We start from the raw sequence: 16,341 nt of genomic DNA, 5'->3' as shown, positions 1-16,341 counted from the left end.
ATGGTGATGTGTGCCAGGAGGGCACTGCAGTACTTAAAGAAGCAGAAAATGCATCGTTTTTGTTTTTTTGTAACAAAAAAGACTGGAGAAAATGTTGGCACCATGTCCACTGCATTCATGTCAAAAAGCTATACTCCCTGGGGAGATTGCGAGTGTACGTGCACTGTGTTGTGGGTGTGCAGTGTGTCTGGATACTGTTGGAGATGCTTTGTACAGCTGTATTAACTAAACTCCCCGTGCTGCTAATGTCTGTCTTGGTTAACCAGCCTCAACCACAGCAGATGCTGTAGGACAATTAAGAATGAAAGCTGCAGTAAGCTTTTTTTTTTTGTTACTTTTTCAGTGATACACCCAAACGGATTAATGTCATACTAACTGTTTATTCTATCAAGGTTTCATAATCAACTTCCTGTGCTGTCAATATGTCACATTAGTAATATGAATTCAGCTCTTCATGGCATTAATTTACTCAATTCTAGTGTCAAAACCTATGGCTTATTTTTTTCATGGATGAACACCTAATGGACCTGTTTTAAAGGTCACTGCTCACAAACAGATCACTGGGTGATTCATGTTTCTCTGCCCCTGGTCTGTGTGGCCGACAGTGCTTTAAATGAGCTGTCAAGTAAAGATGTTGCAAAAACAGGAAGTTGTTTTATTGTTATTACAGATAATAATGTGTTTCTCTTTTAATTCATCAGACATTACTCTTCAAAGTCCTAAAAGATTTTTGGATTGGGTCAATTGAAGAAATCCTTTTTCTCCTCAGCTTCACAGTCCAGGTTCTTATTTGCTTCAACTGTGGTGGGTAATACTCTAAGCTTATGTAATGCCAGTGCTGTTTCAGAGTAATGCTTCAAAAATGCTGCCATTTATATCTATAATGTCTAAAATATGCATCTACATTCACCAGCCAGTTAATAAGGTACACTTTGATAGTAATGGGTTGGACCCATTTTACCTTTAGAACTGCTTTAATTCTTCAAGGCATATTCAAGAATATTCAAGCATTTCTATATTGACATGATAGCATCACACAGGTAATGCACATTTGTCAGATGATATGTAAATCTCCATTCCATCACATCCCAAACACACTCTGTTGGTCTGACATCTGGTCCTGTGGAGGCAGTTTGAATGGAGGTGATTGTGGGAGGGAATGGAGGATATCACACAGTGGCTGCAACACATCATCCGTGAATTCAGCAGCCTCACTGACAGAGGAACTGAACTACTGTTTTACACACTGAGAGAATCACAGCAGCCCTCAGTCTCGTCCCTTCAGCCCCTTCCACACTCCAGAGCCCAGACTCTCTATACAATTACAACATTAAATGAGTCAGCTCCTCAGGTTAGGGAACACAAACAAGACTGGTCCTGACAGGATTACAGAGAAGGTGCTAAAAGTGTGTGCTGACCAGCTATCACATGTCTTCGAAAGGCTGGTTTCACATCATATCAACCCTCCTATCTTCAACATGCACATTCAACACATATTTGCCTACAGACCAAATTGGTCCCCTGAGGATGCCATTGCCATAGCTCTCCACTGCACTGAGTGACTTAGAATGCAAGATTGCTCACAGAGATCCAAAAACTGTCAGCTTTGTGTTCAGAGAACAACCTGACCCTGAACATCAGGAAAGCAAAGTTAAGGAAGAACGCTGCAGACTGGGACCCCACTACTGCGTAGATTGTGTAGAAAGGATCCCAACCAACAAATTCTGGGCTACCTTCATCTCTGCTGGCATATGCTGGACTGCAAACACCTCAGCAGTAACTGAAAAAGCTCAGCAGTGACTTCACTTCCTGAGAGCTCAGGAAGAATAACCTGAGCGAAAAGCTGCTGGTCACCTTTTTCCACTCCTCCATAGAAAGCATGGCTCTCACCAGTTCAACCTGCTGCCCCCCCTTGTTGCACTACAGTCTCCTACAATAAAGGACAGCAGACTAAGAAACAGGCTCTTCTCAAGTGCCATAACAACAATGAAACCCCACTCCTTCCTCCCCATCACCACTACCACCACCTCCACTTCCTCTTCCTGCAATAATTTCTTTCCTGTGTAATTTCCCAGCCAAGTGCAATATTTACTCAATGGACAATACCTTACATTATTAGAATACGTTGTGCAATATTGTCTCTTATCAATTAAATCATTTTGAAATTGCATAATTTTTGCACCATCATTCTGCTCTCTTTGATTTTAGTAATAATATAATAATAATTAATGGCTTCTAATTATAATTCTAATAAGAAACCAGTTTGTAATGATTTGAGCTTTGTTACATGGTGCGCTACCCTGTTGGAAGCAGTCATCATCGGATGGGTAAACTGTGGTCACAAAGGAATAGATATGGTTAGTAAAAATACAAAGCTAGGATGTGACATATAAATGATACTATGATTAGCTGATTGTATGCCCAGAAAATATCTCCCACACATTAGAAGACCACCAGCAACCTGAACCATTAATACAGTACAGGATGGAGCCATACTTTCATGTTGTTTACGTCAACATTTGACTTGTTACCTGAATGCTGCTGCAGAAATCGAGAGTCATTAGCCCATCTAACATTTTTCCAATCTTCTGTCAAAAGATTGTTGAGCCTTGGTGAATTGGAGCCTCAGTTTTCTGTTCTTAGCTGACAAAAGTTGCACCAGGTGTAATCTTCCCCTGCTGTAGCTTGTCTACTTCAAGATTTGACATGTTGTGTATTGAGACATGTTCTTGTGGTGACTTTCTATCAGCTCGAAGCAGTTTGATCATACTCCTCCTGACACCTGACATCAACAAGGATTTTCATTTTTGCCACTCACTGGATATTTTCTCCCTTTCATCTTCTGTAAATTCTAGAGATTGCTGTGCGTGAACAATCCCAGCAGAGCAGATCAGCAGTTTCTGAAATACTCCAACCAGCCCATCGTAGGTATGTAGACAATGTCTACATACCTAAATGCACTGAATTTCTGCCATGTGATTGGCTGATTAGATATTTGCCTTAACGCACAGTTGAGACGTTTTACTTAATTAAGTGACCAGTGACCAGTGTGTTCTCTATGATTCTGGGAGATCCACTGTGATATTGTTGTGCCCTCTGTTGGTTAAAATTGTGAAAGCACCATGCAATGTGAAAAGATAAACTAGGTAATTAAATAGCTAGTGTCCTGTTATGTCTGCATTGTTGAGTAAATGGGAGGGTGAATTGAGAAAATATTACACATATTGATGCAATATCACCAAGAGATGATTTTAACACTGTTTGATTTAAAGTGGTTTATTGAGTCTGCTGTTCAACAACATCAGAAATGTTCAAATATTGATTGGTGTTTTTCCACAGGTTTGCGCAATTCTCCTCATGTCTCAGAACGATTACCATCGTAATCCTCGCTCCTCCCTTCATCTCCTCTCCGGCTGTCGAGGCAGGCTGGTGAGGCCTCTGCTGTGGAGGGAGGGCTTCACTGCCATCTGGGCTGCAGCAGGGAGTGGCAACCAAGACAGCACCAGCAAATGTACCCCAGATATGGGCGAATAAAAGCCTGTTTTTTTCAAGTCTGCAGAGCTTAGAAATGAGGATAATCGGAAAGGACAAAGAAAAAAAATCTAAAGCCATCAAAATAACCAAGATGGCATGTAGGTATGGCCATAGTATAAATCAAAGACATCATCTCTAAAACCATTTGCAGTTACAACAAAACCAGATGCCAGGCTTTAGATGCCAGGCTTTGCAGAGTATCCAGCTTCAAGGCCTTTTTGCAAACTGTTCTGGGATTATAGCACGTTACAGCTCAAATCAGGAATGTGTTTACTGCCGGAATAGTGACCAAAAAAAGTGCATCTGAAAAAGCTTGGATTAGAGGGGAATTAATATGGTAATATAATCAGAAAACAAGAACCAAACCCAATGATTCTCAAATAGGAGAAAAGGCTACAGCAGAGCATTGTTTTGTTATCTGCTATGATACTAATGAGCAAATTTGTGTGCACACAAGTGAACGAGGCGTATAGAGCTGCAGTAGGAAATGAACAAATGGTTTTGGTTTTTTTGGGTTTTTTTAATTGGGTGCTTCATCTGCATATTTCAGCCAAGAATATGTCTGATGTACCCGCCTCTTTGGCTTGATTCAATGTCCTTGTTCGGATGCATGTCTTCATCAGTAACAAGGCCAACAGTCACTGTGACAAATACCGCAGTTGTTCAGATGCCCTCACACAAAGCTTGGCCAGCTTCCAGCTCCCTCAGCAGACAGGTTTGTCTATTAGACCCCCTCCTTCTCTGTGTGTCGCTCTCTCTCCCTCTCTTCCTCTCACAAAGATAAACGACCTCATTGCTGTCATCCCACAGCGGCAGCCATTGATTATCACCGCTCCTGTCTCACTCCCCCTTCACCCCACCCTCTTCTTATACCTCATTTAATTTGTTTTCTTCACCCCTTCTTTCCTTATTGATTGGAATGCAGGGTGGCAAAATCTTGATGTCTCTTTTGCAGCCTGGTGTTTTTTTTGTAGTTGGACCTTAAAGCCATTGCAAAGGTTAAAAGCAAAGATAATGGAGCAATGAGAAGTCAACGAGCTCACAGACCACACACACAAGTCTGTGCCAGGTTATGCACAGACCCATAGTATAACACTCCTACCACTGTTCTTCACTGTGGGGACGCTGTTGTATGCCTCTCCCTTCCTTTTTCTAAACATAAGCAATGTTTCTGTGGCAAAAGAGCTCTAGTTTTAGTTTAGGTTTCTCACCAGAGGAGTATGCATAATCTTTCTCTATAATCTTAGCATGCTTCAGCTTGGTTATAAGGTGTCTCTTCAACAGAACTGTTTTTCTTGGTTTGTCATTCACGAGTGTCTTAGCAGTTGTTCCGGGGTCTTTAGATATATCTCTCACCAGTTTTCTTTCTAGTGTCTATAAATGTAATCTGTGCTTTTTAAAGAAAGCTGGTCTGCTGAGAATTTCATAAGGTGGGGGTGAGTTCACTTTAACGTTCACTCAGTTTTCACAGGTCAGACCACTATCGCCTTGAAACTCACTGTTTATTGTGATCTCAACTACACACCTGAATATCGTTGTGAGTGTTGCTGCTGATGCTGCATGGTTGCTGCACCATGAAATTGACAAAGTCTGTTCACATACAGGCATATTAACAACCGACAAATTAATTAAAACCATCTTTGCAGTAATTTTCTGCCACAGTAGGTATCTCTAGCAGCCCTTTTTGACATGAAGATACACACACACACACAAGCACACACATATGCACACTGTTAGAAAGTAAAGACAAATAGTGCCCTCAATACCAAATGTTAAATAACATCGTGGATATGATCGTAAAGAAGAAATCAAATAGAATACCAGTACTCACTGATAAGTGTTCCTCCTATTTAGCATCTTGACCAACAATAAACAAGAAGGTGGGGGTGAGCAGGTTGTCTACCAATCAGAGGGTCAGTGGATCGTTCTCCAGTTCCTCCTTTCATCCTTGGGCAAGAACCTGAACCTCATGTTGACCCTGATGAATGTGTGAATGCTCGATAAAAGTGCTTAGATAAAGATAAAAGCACTGTATGAATGTGTTTGATTGGGTAAATGAGATTTGTGTGAGCTTTGAGTGCTCAAATTGAGTAGAAAGGCACCAAATAAGTACCAGTTCATTTACCAAGCTGGATACTGGTTATAACTCTGTTATATTCAGACATGCATTCCACAAGCTGCAGCTTTGACAGAATGATTCAAGTGGTTAAGCAAGAGTGTCATTCCTGCTGTAAAGATGCTTAACTTTGGGGTCAGCAGCACTTTGCCTTTGAGTTAAAATCACCCACTGCAGCCATGAAAGCTGGCAACAGTCTGCCATTAAAACCATAAACAACAGAGTAAAGGGAGAAATGACCTGGCCATAAAATCCTGCTGGTCCCTGAGTTTGATGTACAGTTCAGGGTTCTGTAAGAAAAAAAAATACTGCCTTTGCTTTGAGCTGCACGACCATTAGTGGGAATGATTATGGCCGTATATTTCAACCTGTAGTCGCCTACTGAAGCTTTAGGTAATAGCAACTCCAAGGTCCTGCTTGTGACAGTAGGGAAAACAAATGATTATTATAAGAGAGTAAAGGTAATTGGCCATAATTCACAAAGCCCACGAAAGACTTTCTGGCTATAATCAAAGCTGGTTTCCATACAGTGAAGGTGCCTGTTTGACAGGCCATTTGTCTGGCTGCATGCTTGTTACACTCTCAGCTCTCGATATATGAGCCAACCTTAAGAGCAAAATAATTTGGAGTTGCAGAATTTTGATGATATAATTTCATCGTTACTTAAGTGTGTGAAGGCACATTCTGTGTTTAACATTTAACACAACTATGTTATACATATTTACCGGATATGAACGTGTAAAAGACAAAATAAAGATACAGTAGAGTGATTTTAAAAAAACTCACTTCATTACTAGTAACAGGGCTGATCTGAAAATGTAATAAAACAGTATAACCAGTGAAATCTATTAAAGGTGAAACTAAACATATTTCAGAAAAGAGTAATTGTAACACATTAAGCCATGTAACCTCTTAATATGTAATGTCTAAGTAAAGCTCCTGAATCAGTGCAATAAACTCAAAAGTCCAATGTTTATATTTTAAACCAAGGTAAAGTGCAGTAGCTCATGCTAGCCCTCAAGCACAGAATGAATGGTGAAATGAAAAGACATTAAATTATAGTTGACATAACTGTTGATCGCCACTAGATGGTATCATTAATGTCACTGTGGATGATGATCTGATGTAATGAAATTGAAGCTTGAAAGTCCACCCATTTTAAAGTGTCAGCATGTTGCTGCTGGCTCCCAACAGCTGGAGACACAAGCTGCATGCTGCTCGGTGAGATGGACTACCTTGATCTCACAGTATTTCCATGCACATAAACCCTGTTTTACTTTACTGTGACGTGGCTCTTAATGCTCCAGCTGACTGCGAAGACTCATTTTGTGTTTCAGAGCACGATGATTAAAATCCACAGCAATATCTAATATCTACAATAGCACTGAAGCTAGCCAAACAAAACAAACAGCACTCCTAGGCTGTCTCTATAGATAGCATAAAATTAATTTAACTAAAAAAGTCAAATAGCTTTCATGTGTAAGAAATATTTTCTGACACCATAGTTAAAGAGCAAGGAACTCCACAGAACAAGTAGCAAATTTATACATCAAGTCCTAAAAGTAAGGCGATAAGAGTTACTAGTGTCCTAAAATGTAATGGTTTGTTAAAGCTCATGGACACACACAGACTTCAATGAGCACAGTGGCCTGTTTGACTCTCAAAAGCTGGTTCTCTGTAGTCTTTTCCTTAGGGTCAAAGGTAAAGCCCTGACCTGAGACCAACATGCCCTTATTAATAAAACAATATGCAGCAGTCTTTTCTCAACAAACCTCACCAGCAGGGCTCAAACCCTGACTTGAATCTCATTACATTTACCTCAGTCAACAACTAACCATGCAAGTGTACACAGTCAGGCACAGTTTCACCAACTACAACAATGAAAGAATCCCACTAAAGATACACGCGAAATCCTGTTTACATGAGTGCTAAAATGGATTTTAATAAGACTTTATTTACTCTTTGCCCACCATATGTGATGTTCCTGAGTGTTTGAAATCTAAGATCATTCACAGAAGGGGGCCCTGTGGCTCCCAGGACACCTAATACTCTGCGTGCTCCAGGGCCGGTGAGAAGAAAAAGAGCACAATTGGATTAGATAGCAAAATAGGGTCAGTGTTTGTTTTAATCAGTCTGGTGACACAGGGAGCTCTTGAAAGGACTAAGTGAAGAGAGCCTGGAGAGAGAGAAAATGAGAGAAAGAGGGACTGCAAGAGTGAGAGTGAGGGAGACAGATAGCGAACAAGAAGGAAAAGGGGGAAAGAGAGACAGAGAGGGCAGCCGGGGTGATTGGTCCCCAGGCAATGACTGGATAGTGGAGACTGGAGGCCAGAGGGGAAGCTGTCTGGGGGGTGGCTGACCTTTCTGAGTTCATTGTCAGGTCTCCAAACCGAGAGCACAGTGGTCATTTCCACTAGCCTAGCATTCGTGAAATGACCTTTGACAAATATGTAGTGAAGCGGGTTTGTTTTCCACACTACACCAACAAACCATCAGACTAAAAGTACCACTGAAGACACTGAGGATTAACCAGTCCAAAACTGCAACAACTGTTGCTTTGAGGAGTGAAGTTTTTTGAAAATTTGAAATCTGAGTCTCTAAATGATGAGTGTACATGTCTTTTTGGGATTATCTGATCAACAAACTTATAAACCTCAGCACACCGGATAATAAATTTAGTGTCGGCGATACATCTTATTCTTGGAGAACAACACTGTCAAACTTAGAAAGGACTATTGTAAGATTACACTCTCACAGAGGCAGTGACCGGTGGATCTCAGGGAACAAATTATGGTCACAGCTGACTAGACTTTCCATGGCAGGGCTTAAAATCCTTACTGTGATACACCATTGATTTTTCTCTGTGCACAGAGTCAATATTTTTATGGACTGGACTAAAAAGTACTCATACCTATAATCAGCACTGTCAAATTTCCCTGAGTAATGAATAGAGGAAGAAAAAAAGGTCATATTCTTCACCAAATAGCACTAAACAGTGATAGTTTTTAGTACGTTTCAGACTTCAAAGTCAGTCTTCAATTTATAGACATTAGGGTAGCGCCAGAACACAGATCTAAGTGTTACTGCAGGTTAATGTTGTAGCTGTCAGGCTTTAAGTCTTTCTAGGTTACTTAGTTCTAAATTACTCAGTGAGACATATTGCATATAAATATGTGCTGTTTCCTTTTCAGTGCCACCCACTTACTGAGAATTTAGTTACACATAGTGGGGAAAGTACAAGCAAGGATATTTAATGGGAAAAATTCAAATCGAATCATTACCTCGATTTAAAAGTGCACAAAATACGTCGCAGTGTCATAACCTTTAGACAAGCGTGCACTTTCGTGAGCATGTGTGTGCTCGAGTGGATGTCTCTGTAAATATACAGTGTATTTGTGTGTCAGAAAAAGGCAAAATAACAAGACCAAGACTCCTACGTCCTGCATATCCATCAGCCTTCTCCGTGGTGTTTGGTAATAGTATCCCCTGGTCGGAAGTGCAAATCCAGCTGCTGCGAAGTGGCCATAAATTAGATTTTCTGAAACTTGGTGCAAGCGTAGCCTCCAGTGTGTCATTCACTGGACTGCTCGAGCACCACTCACCCACGGCAGCTTTCATTATCATTACCTAAACCCCTTAAACTTTGCTGCTCCATTGTCACGTAACTCAAATTATCTGAGTTTTGCACCAGCTAGTTTTATTTTATTTTTGTCTGTAGCGGGGCTGTTTCCCTACATTTCAACGCAAAAAACCCCTATTTGAGCATACCTTGGAACACCAGCAGCACAATTTATATGCTTTAAGAATGTGGAGAACATGTTGAAAACATTACGATTCATGCTTTTGCACTTTAAGCCTAGAGGTTAGTGTAATATGCCCGCTGAAAGCTTTTCCAAATCACTGAGAAATCAAGTGAGTAAGTTCAGATTTTTGCAGCTGCTTTCTATTCCTCAATGTGCAGAGTAATTCCAAACAGTTTATTTTCTATCCAGCCACTTCAGCCCCCAAGGTCATTTGCTTTTTCTCTTTATAAACAGGCAGAATTCTCAGATGTCCTTTTTGGTGGAACTCCACTCAGTCTAATTTGCCACGCTGGTCTGTTCTTCCCCGGCAGAGCTGTGACAGTCTGATTCAGATGTGTCACAGTTCTTTTCCTTTAAGGACTCATCCTTCTCTGGAAGCCATCTGTTGAGAAAAAACAGGACCACTTTCACCTGCATGAAGCCTTTCGCTCAGGTTACACGGTGATGACTTTGTGCATTGATGGAAAAAGATCCCCTTTTAAGTAATCTTTTCCAGGTTGGAGAAGGGAAAATGTAAGAGTGTGAATCTCTGTGTCCACTGCATGTCATGTATGTTGATCTGCAGCATCTTCTGACACACAATAAAAGGAAATGTCAAAGTGTTTGAGTCAGAGCTGACACAAAAAGCTAGAGCCACCATGTTGGCTTCAGTGAACTCAGTAGCTGAATGATGTGTCTGGGTGGCTGTCTTGGGGGTCGTGCACTGTGCCCAGGCCCTCGGGGCACCAGTAGCAGGATGGGCCAGAGCATCCGCTGGGAGGTTGACCTCCGCTATCCCTGTGGAGTTTGGCTTGTACAGCTGTATCTGATTGGACAGGAACAAAGGGCTGCGCTGCACCAGGGGGTTTGGAATTCAGCAGATATAGGAACTGATTGTTTTCTGACTTAAATCAGAACTATATTTTCATCAATATTTCATCAGTATAATATATATATTTCATCAAGACAGCGAACTCTGCTCTCTAATCTGATTATTATGAATTGATTTTTTTTTTTAAAAGGTTCCATGGAAAAATTGATTAAAATTGTTTTGTTTTTTTGTTTTTTTCCAGTTTTTCATCAGTTTGAATTGTTCACTTGAATGTTTGTTATCAGGCAACATTTCCTATCTATCTATCTATCTATCTATCTATCTATCTATCTGTCTATCTATCTATCTATCTATCTGTCTATCTGTCTATCTATCTATCTATCTATCTGTCTATCTATCTATCTATCTGTCTATCTATCTATCTATCTATCTATCTGTCTATCTATCTATCTATCTATCTATCTATCTATCTATCTATCTATCTATCTATCTATCTATCTATCTGTCTATCTATCCTTGGAGGACGATATCACATCTTCAGTCTTGGTAAAACCTCTTTAAGTATGCTATTATAGTCTAACACAGCAACAGAGAAATATTATCACGTTTAATTGGTTATCATTTTTGCAGCTGTCAACCCTTCCCTGAGCTGAACTCCCAAAAAATGGTGATTTATTGAGAGACGCTCCGTGAAAAAAAAAAGAAAAAAAAGAAAAAACTCGTGTTCTTCTTCTGGAGACTTTTATAAGTATTTATCCAGAATATATAGCTGACAGGTTTCTTCCAAAAATGTGAGAAAGATTTTGGGCTACCGGAGACCTCCTGTGCGTCAGGAGTTTTCTCATTTGATGCGTTGGAGACGGAAGCCGCTGCCAAACCCGCAGGTCCTGTCTGGAGCCTCAGGATTACAGACCTGTCACACAGTAAAATGGAGGCTGCGATCTTGAAAAAGAAGAAGAAGAGGAGGATGAGACGAGGAACATTAACTCAATAAAAATCAACACAGCTATTTGGCGTTCTCCGTCAAATAGAGCCGCACAGATGCGTAAAGTCATCTTAAATTATTTCTATAGAACAAATTATTTTATATTGATTTAAATAAAAAACAATGAAGGAAAAAATAATAAGAAATGTTTTCGATGTTGTAATCTGCACAGACTTGACCATTAAGTGTTTGCTGAATAACTTCTATTTTGTTTTCGTGCAGTTTCATAATTAATTTAACTAAATTCCAGCGTCACTCCAGTGTAAATATCTCATTTCGTTCGTTTAAATGTATTTGGCATTTTTTTTTTTTTACATATATATATATTATTCTTTTTCTTTACAAAAATTGAACTCTATAAATAAATAGAAATAAATTATTTTTCTTTGGTTATGTCACAATTCATTATTGCGCAACGAAAATATGTTTTTAAAAAAGGAAAACAAAAAATAAAACTAAAATAAACCTTTTTCTTCTTTCTATTACCGATTTTCTTTTAAAAAATACAACTTACCATAAATATTTTTTTAAATATCTAAAGCAGACGTTCGTACACGTGAGAAAATACGTTTTAATTTCTTCTTCGTCTTCAAAGAAATGATGAATATAAAAAACGTCTCTAAAAATCAACTTTGGAGTTCTGTATTAAAGCAGCGATTTTATTTCAATGTCACAGAAGTGAAGTGACGCAAAAACAAACGGCTTCATGCTTCCCTTTGTCATCGTCAGGATTTGCATATGCATTTTAAAAACTATTTTATTTAGACCTACATATTTTTAAAACTCATGTGCCTACTTGACATTGATTTCTCCGCTCTGTTTATCCCTTTCCAGACTGAGCAGCACCGGTTATCTGGACCCTTTTAATCATCATCTCACCGGAAACCCGCAGTGTCTGCAGGACAGGAGGACCTGGGGAGGTTCCTGTCTTCTGGCTCTGGATAATGAAAATCCCATGATCTCCAGTCCGTGCGGTTCTTTGCTGGTCACCACATCTAATTCAATTCCGAGACTCTGGGTCGTGGGTAGATTTTATAAATCTACAAAACCAGCATCAATCAAATTTGGGCTGCTCACCTCAGGAGCCATCACGTAGGAGCAATTTGTCCAATGTTGGGCCTATATTATATATTTCCCCCAGAAATAAACCATTACCTCAAAAAAAGGCTAACCCAAAAAAACTTGTCCAGGAACGGTCAAAGCAAAAAAAATAAAAAAAAATATCAGACGCAAATCTACAGAAAAAAATCCATCAACATCAAGGAAACAGCCTTATTGACCATTTCTAATCCAATGCTTATTTTAACCTGTGACGTTGATTGTCTGCTAGTTTATGTTTGACTTCATTCGGGGAAAATGGACCAGCTGAGAGTAGCAAAGTATCCATTTAAATCATAAGAATAAGAATTGATATGCGGCTACATAAATTGACACTTGACAAACGACCCAGATTTGTTTTAGGGGAAATTGCAGGCTATTTTTCAGTCTCCGTTACGCATGCGTCACCGCCTATCAGAGCCGCTTTGCCAACAGTCCCCAGCCTGCTTTTAAACGCATTTAGGGATTATTTATTTTTAGCTCTGGCGTGTGTCCGCTGTATCGAGGCCTTGCCGATACATCCAGATGGTTTTGCTAAGGTGCATGTTTACGGATTCCTGGAGATTGTGCAGAGTGAGGCTGTACCGGTCTGTCCTTCATTAAGCCACTCAGAGCAGGGAGGCATTTATCGCGACAGACTGCGCTTTCATAACGCCATGTTGCCGGACACACACAGCATTTCTGTGTCTGCGCTACTGTGCAGAGCGAGCCTCCTCATTCATGACCGATATAGAGAGGATGTTAAATGCTCCTTTTAAAGTGCTGAGATGTTAGAGTTGAAGCTAACGCCTGCAAGGGGCCTTTAGCTTGTTGCATGACTGCACTCTTCAGCTGCAAATGTTCCAGATAACATCAAGGATTTTTGGTTAAACTAGGCCTGTTAGAGACTGGTTCCTTTGTGCATTTGCACCAAAAAGCTACAAATGAATAACATAAAAGTTCTTATTATGATTATTATTATTTTAAACTGACAAAACTAAGAATTTTCATTAACTGTAGTATTCCTGTTGTGGCCTATATAGACCTTTATGGTAGTTCTGCCTTGAATTTGAATCAAGAAATCCCTCATTTCTAAAACACAGAGAGAACACTGAGCAGATGTTGCAGCAAGTCTTTTTATTTTGTTTATTTATTGATTGATTGATAAATTAGTCATATTAATGCCAATTTCCATTCTGATTAGTTCTGAAATGTTGCACTATTTGTCAGTGCAGACTGTCACACGGTGTCTTCTGGTTTGAGAATCATCAGGGGGCTGACTGAGCAGTTTAGTATGAGCTGATCTTTGTAGCGGAGAAGCATGGAAAAAACGTTTCTGTTCAGCGATTTATGCTCCTGCAAAGTTCTATGGAAAATAGTTTTGTTTCATGCAATCAAATTTCAACAGAAATTCAATAGAAAAACAAAACAAAACAAAAAACAAAACAAAACATGTATGGTTTATTCGTCACTGTAAGTCTGTGTCCCTTCATTACTAATGTGGACAGATCTTCTGCTGTGTGTTGTGGCTGTGGGTCCTTCTTTTTGCTGCTAACACTCACTGGGTTCCAATGTGCACTATGACGCCTCACATGAGGTCAGAGAGAGGACAGCAGTCCTACTTCCCATTTTCCTTCACCCCCCACTCCCCAAACAAGCACCACTATAGCACACCAACTTAAGCTTTAGCTTCCCATAATGCACCTCTCTACCCAACTGACCCCAAGGTCGGCAGCTGTCAATCTTAGCCTCAGCTGGCTCTACAGCTTCTGGACATAGACTGGAGGATGTGAGGGAGGCCTCTGAGAGGAGCCCCGGCTCTGCATATGGGATCATCTCTGTGCATTCATGGTGCCTAATTAAATTAGCTATCCTTCTCCTATTCTAATGCAAACCTCAGGTTGAATCGCCACCCCGAACGTGAGAGGAAAGGCCCCAGGCACTGATACCCGGACAAAGACAGCCAAAGCTGTACTTCATTCTAGCAGTCTGAGATGGTATTCATCTGGCAGGTGGATCGCAGCAACCCCTCCATCTTCCATTGCTTTTGGAGTGGGGAGGGGTGGGGTGCGTTTGCACGCACGTGTGTGTGGGGGGGGGGTTTGTCATGTGACAAACTGTAGTCATTGCACTGATAAATTATTGCATGAACGTTTTAAAGGATTTAAAGCCTGATTATTTTACTCATCAGACCATTACATTTGTGCGGGTGCATGCGTGTGTGTGTGTGTGTGTGTGTGTGTGTGTGTGTGTGTGTGTGTGTGTGTGTAAGCTAGAGGATGTAAGGTGTCACAGGTTGCCCTGTAGACTGACAACCAGAGAGAAAGAGGATGTAGTGGAAGTGACTTTAGCTTGAGGGCTGCACAGTGTGCAGTGAGAGTGCAGGGTCACCTTTATCCTCCCTGTCTGTGCCCAGAGCTGGGAAGGCAGTGGAAGGAGGCTATGAGGGGTGGGGTGGGGGGGGTTGTAGGACTCCCAACAGGCTGAACTGATTTCCTGTACAGGGTCATGCCCAGGACAGACTTGGAGGACAAGGGTTTAAGACCGCAGGGAGTAGTGAGCGGTGCTGGTCATGTCATATACAGAGAGAGTTGATGCTATTTTCTGCCATTTCGCTGTTTTTAACCAACACATACTTACATACATACATATCTGTCTGATTTACTCAGAATTGCACATAATGTGCTCGTTTAATAATAAAAAAGTACATTGTTTGGTTGAAGGCTGGGATTTCAACATCTACTTTAGTCTAAAAGTAGGAGCTTTAAGTGGATGAATGAATGGATCCTCCTCACCACCAAGGTTAATTAGCCAAGCCACAGCACACATGAACGTCTATATAGACCTAAAGAAGATCTTGATTCCTCAACAAATCTAACATACCCGCATAATCCACTACATCTTGTGCTCTCTTGATGCAATATTCATATAAACACTGTAACCTGGGGCAGCTCAGAGATCATAGCGTGGTCCTTCTTCCTCTTGCCCACATTTCTGGAATGCATTTACTCAGCTGGGTCTGTGAAAGAGTGCTCTGCTGCCTCGGGCCACTGAGGGCATGCTTGTCACGAGATTTGAGGAACATATATATGTGGCCTGCAATGTGTACATCTTAAAACTTGTACACCTCTAACGGTGTTAAGAGGTTTTTAATGGTGATCAGCCAGACAAGCAGGCAACACCTAAGCTTAAATTTATGAGGAGGAACACACTTAGAGTGTGGGAGGATAAAAGGTGGCACTGTGGTGGTGATTAACATGACAACTCGACTGACCCACACATGTTAATCTAAGTCATGTTACTCATAAATGTCATTATGCCTTATATCTAAGGTCACTAATCATTTTAAACATTAAGGGGCTCTTCTTTTTAATACAAGCAGCATTGTCTTAGCTATTCGAGTCCAGAAAAAAGTTTTGTTTTGTTCTAGAAACACAGTTTTTGTGAGAGAATGGGTAAGGGAGGAAGCTAATTTTTTATCATCTGCACACTGCATAATGGGCGGTAATTGTTACATTTCGCATTGAGTCATTTGGCTCATTTGGGTTTTTTTCTTTTTACAGAAAGAATTGCAAGTTTTCTCAGATTTTCTTTCATTTTTTTTGTAACTCACTTTGTGAGCAAATTTCTTTCTTCAGAGAATTCCCCACACTCAGATCTGCAGCGTGGAAGGTGGATACGCTGACGTTAAGGAGCTCAAACTGGAATTGAAAGGAGCTCGTGTGACCTCTCAGGCCAAATGGACCCTTGTTTACACACTTGTCCATCTATTGGAGCCGCGTGAGGCCTCAGGTATCCAGAGAGATGTCCCCAAACCCAACAGCACCCTGTCAGAACCTGGTAAGTGCACAATGTTTACATGAGGTTTGTCTAGATCAGAGATAAGGTGTTAATCAAAAAGCCTTTTCAGTTAATGCTGAGTCTAACTCTTTCTGAGGATGTTTTTATCTGAAGGGCAAAAATGAAACATTGATCTAGTGCACAAAATATAATTTTATAACCTTATTTTTGATAT

This window comes from Oreochromis niloticus, linkage group LG20, assembly GCF_001858045.2.
Source record: "Oreochromis niloticus isolate F11D_XX linkage group LG20, O_niloticus_UMD_NMBU, whole genome shotgun sequence".
NCBI classification, from domain to species: Eukaryota; Metazoa; Chordata; class Actinopteri; order Cichliformes; family Cichlidae; genus Oreochromis; species Oreochromis niloticus.
Note: the sequence above shows the minus strand (reverse complement) of the source record.